We start from the raw sequence: 4,680 nt of genomic DNA on the forward strand, positions 1-4,680 counted from the left end.
CAGTAAACCTGAAGTGAAGCATCGGAATCAATAACTGGTGTCACAGGAATGGTTCAAAACATAGACAGTAGGAAGAGTCAGTTTTCTTGTACTTAAGTCGGCATTGTGCCCTTTGTATTTAATTCCGATGCAATATCCGTGTTTCATCTTCAATAAGAAGGTCAGAGGGATACAGTAAACCTGAAGTGAAGCATCGGAATCTATAACTAGTGTCACAGGAATGGTTCAAAACATAGACAGTAAGAAGAATCAGTTTTCTTGTACTTAAGTCGGCATTGTTCCTTTTCTATTTAATTCCGATGCAATATCTATGTTTCATCGTCAATAAGAAGGTCAGAGGGATATAGTAAACCTGAAGTGAAGCATCGGGATCTATAACTAGTGTCACAGGCATGGTTGAAAACATAGACAGTAAGAAGAGTCAGTTTTCTAGTACTGAAGTCGGCATTGTGCCTTTTGTATTTAATTCCGATGCAATTTCTGTTTTTCATCGTCAATAAGAACGTCAGAGGGATACAGTAAAGCTGACGTGAAGTTTCGGAATCAATAACTAGTGTCACAGGAATAGTTCAAAACTTAGACAGTAATAAGAATCAGTTTTCTTGTACTTAAGTCGGCATTGTGCCTTTTGTATTTAATTCCGATGCAATTTCTGTGTTCCATCGTCAATAAGAAGGTCAGAGGGATACAGTAAACCTGAAGTGAAGCATCGGAATCTATAACTAGAGTCACAGGAATGGTTCAAAACATAGAAAGTAATAAGAGTCAGTTTTCTTGTACTTAAGTCGGCATTGTGCCTTTTGTATTTAATTCCAATGCAATTTCTGTGTATCATCGTCAATAAGAAGGTCAGAGGGATACAGTAAACCTGAAGTGAAGCATCGGAATCTATAACTAGTGTCACAGGAATGGTTCAAAACATAGACAGTAAAAAGAGTCAGTTTTCTTCTACTTAAGTATTCGTTGTGCCTTTTGTATTTAATTCCGATGCAAGTTCTGTGTTTCATCGTCAATAAGAAGGTCAGAGGGATACAGTAAACCTGAAGTGAAGCATCGGAATCTATAACTAGTGTCACAGGAATGGTTCAAAACATAGACAGTAAAAAGAGTCAGTTTTCTTCTACTTAAATATTCGTTGTGCCTTTTGTATTTAATTCCGATGCAATTTCAGTGTTTCATCGTCAATAAGAAGGTCAGAGGGATATAGTGAACCTGAAGTGAAGCATCGGAATCTATAACTAGTGTCACAGGAATGGTTCAAAGCATAGAGAGTAAGAAGAGTCAGTTTTCTTGTACTTAAGTCGGCATTATGCCTTTTGTAGTTAATTCCGATGCAATTTCTGTGTTTCAATGTCAATAAGAAGGTCAGAGGGATACAGTAAACCTGAAGTGAAGCATCGGAATCTATAACTAGTGTCACAGGATTGGTTCAAAGCATAGACAGTAAGAAGAGTCAGTATTCTTGTACTTAAGTCGGCATTGTGCCTTTTGTATTTCATTCCGATGCAATTTCTGTGTTTCATCGTCAATAAGAAGGTCAGAGGGATACAGTAAACCTGAAGTGAAGCATCGGAATCTATAAGTAGTGTCACAGGAATGGTTCAAAACATAGACAGTAAGAAGAGTCAGTTTTCTTGTACTTAAGTTGGCATTGTGCCCTTTGTATTTAATTCCGATGCAATTTCTGTGTTTAATCGTCAACAACAAGGTCAGAGGGATACAGTAAACCTGAAGTGAAGCATCAGAATCTGTAACTAATGTCACAGGAATGGTTCAAAACATAGACAGTAAGAAGAGTCAGTTTTCCTGTACTTAAATCGGCATTGTGCCTTTTGTATTTAATTCCCATGCAATTTCAGTGTTTCATCGTCAATAAGACGGTCAGAGGGATACAGTAAACATGAAGTGAAGCATCGGAATCTATAACTAGTGTCCCTGGAATGGTTCAAAACATAGACAGTAAGAAGAGTCAGTTTTCTTGTACTTAAGTCGGCATTGTGCCTTTTCTATTTAATTCCGATGCAATTTTTGTGTTTCATCGTCAATCAGAAGGTCGGAGGGATACAGTAAACCTGAAGTGAAGCATCGTAATCTGTAACTAGTGTCACAGGATTGGCTCAAAACATAGACAGTAAGAAGAGTCAGTTTTCTTGTACTTAAGTCGGCATTGTGCATTTTCTATCTAATTCCTATGCAATTTCTGTGATTCATCGTCAATAAGAAGGGCAGAGGGATACAGTAAACCTGAAGTGAAGCAACGGAAGCTATAACTAGTGTCACAGGAATGGTTAAAACATAGACAGTAAGATGAACCGGCCTTCTTGTACTTGAGTCGGCATTGTGCCTTTTGTATTTGATTCCGATGCAATTTCAGTGTTTCATCGTCAATAAGAAGGTCAGAGGGATATAGTGAACCTGAAGTGAAGCATCGGAATCTATATCTAGTGTCACAGGAATGGTTCAAAACATAGACAGTAAGAAGAGTCAGTTTTCTTGTACTTATGTCGGCATTGTGCCTTTTGTATTTAATTCCGATGCAATTTCTGTGTTTCATCGTCAATAAGAAGGTCAGAGGGATACAGTAAACCTGAAGTGAAGCATCGGATTCTATAACTAGTGTCACAGGAATGGTTCAAAAGATAGACAGTAAGAAGAGTCAGTTTTCTTGTACTTAAGTCGGCATTGTGCCTTTTGTATTTAACTCCGATGCAATTTCTGTGTTTCATCGTCAATAAGAAGGTCAGAGGGATACAGTAAACCCGAAGTGAAGCATCGGAATCTATAACTAGTGTCACAGGAATCGTTCAAAACATAGACAGTAAAAAGAGTCAGTTTTCTTGTACTTTAGTCGGCATTGTGCCTTTTGTATTTAATTCCGATGCAATTTCTGCGTTTCATAGTCAATAAGAAGTCAGTGGGATACAGTAACCCTGAAGTGAAACATCGGAATCTATAAGTAGTGTCACAGGAAAGGTTCAAAACATAAACAGTTAGAAGAGTCAGTTTTCTTGTACTTAAGTTGGCATTGTGCCCATTGTATTTAATTACGATGCAATTTCTGTGTTTCATCGTCAACAAGAAGGTCAGAGGGATACAGTGAACCTGAAGTGAAGCATCAGAATCTGTAACTAATGTCACAGGAATGGTTCAAAACATAGACAGTAAGAAGAGTCAGTTTTCCTGTACTTAAATCGGCATTGTGCCTTTTGTATTTAATTCCCATGCAATTTCAGTGTTTCATCGTCAAAAAGTGGGTCAGAGGGATACAGTAAACATGAAGTGAAGCATCGGTATCTATAACTAGTGTCCCTGGAATGGTTCAAAACATAGACAGTAAAAAGAGTCAGTTTTCTTGTACTTAAGTATTCGTTGTGCCTTTTGTATTTAATTCCGATGCAAGTTCTGTGTTTCATCGTCAATAAGAAGGTCAGAGGCATGCAGTAAACCTGAAGTGAAGCATCGGAATCTATAACTAGTGTCACAGGAATGGTTTAAACATAGATATTAAGAGGAGTCAGTTTTCTTGTACTTAAGTCGGCATTGTGACTTTTGTATTTGATTCCGATGCAATTTCAGTGTTTCATCGTCAATAAGAAGGTCAGAGGGATATAGTGAACCTGAAGTGAAGCATCGGAATCTATAACTAGTGTCACAGGAATGGTTCATAACATAGAGAGTAAGAAGGGTCAGTTTTCTTGTACTTAAGTCGGGATTGTGCCTTTTGTAGTTAATTCCGATGCAATTTCTGTGTTTCAATGTCAATAAGAAGGTCAGAGGGATACAGTAAACCTGAAGTGAAGCATCGGAATCTATAACTAGCGTCACAGGAATGGTTCAAAGCATAGCCAGTAAGAAGAGTCAGTATTCTTGTACTTAAGTCGGCATCGTGGCTTTTGTATTTAAATCCGATGCAATTTCTGTGTATCATCGTCAATACGAAGGTCAGAGGGATACAGTAAACCTGAAGTGAGGCATCGGAATCAATAACTGGTGTCACAGGAATGGTTCAAAACCTTGGCAGTAGGAAGAGTCAGTTTTCTTGTACTTAAGTCGGCATTGTGCCTTTTGTATTTAATTCCGATGCAATTTCCGTCTTTCATCTTCAATAAAAAGGTCAGAGGGATACAGTAAACCTGAAGTGAAGCATCGGAATCTATAACTAGTGTCACAGGAATGGTTCAAAACATAGACAGTAAGAAGAATCAGTTTTCTTGTACTTAAGTCGGCATTGTTCCTTTTCTATTTAATTCCGATGCAATATATATGTTTCATCGTCAATAAGAAGGTCAGAGGGATACAGTAAACCTGAAGTGAAGCATCGGAATCTATAACTAGTGTCACAGTTATGGTTCAAATCATAGACAGTAAGAAGAGTCAGTTTTCTTGTACTGAAGTCGGCATTGTGCCTTTTGTATTTAAATCCGATTAAATTTCTGTGTTTCATCGTCAATAAGAACGTCAGAGGGATACAGTAAAGCTGACGTGAAGTTTCGGAATCTATAAGTAGTGTCACAGGAATTGTTCAAAACTTAGACAGTAAGAAGAATCAGTTTTCTTGTACTTAAGTCGGCATTGTGCCTTTTGTATTTAATTCCGATGCAATTTCAGTGTTTCATCGTCAATAAGAAGGTCAGAGGGATACAGTAAACCTGAAGTGAAGCATCGGAATCTATAACTAGA

Source organism: Schistocerca serialis, unplaced genomic scaffold (assembly GCF_023864345.2).
Source record: "Schistocerca serialis cubense isolate TAMUIC-IGC-003099 unplaced genomic scaffold, iqSchSeri2.2 HiC_scaffold_1363, whole genome shotgun sequence".
NCBI lineage: Eukaryota > Metazoa > Arthropoda > Insecta > Orthoptera > Acrididae > Schistocerca > Schistocerca serialis.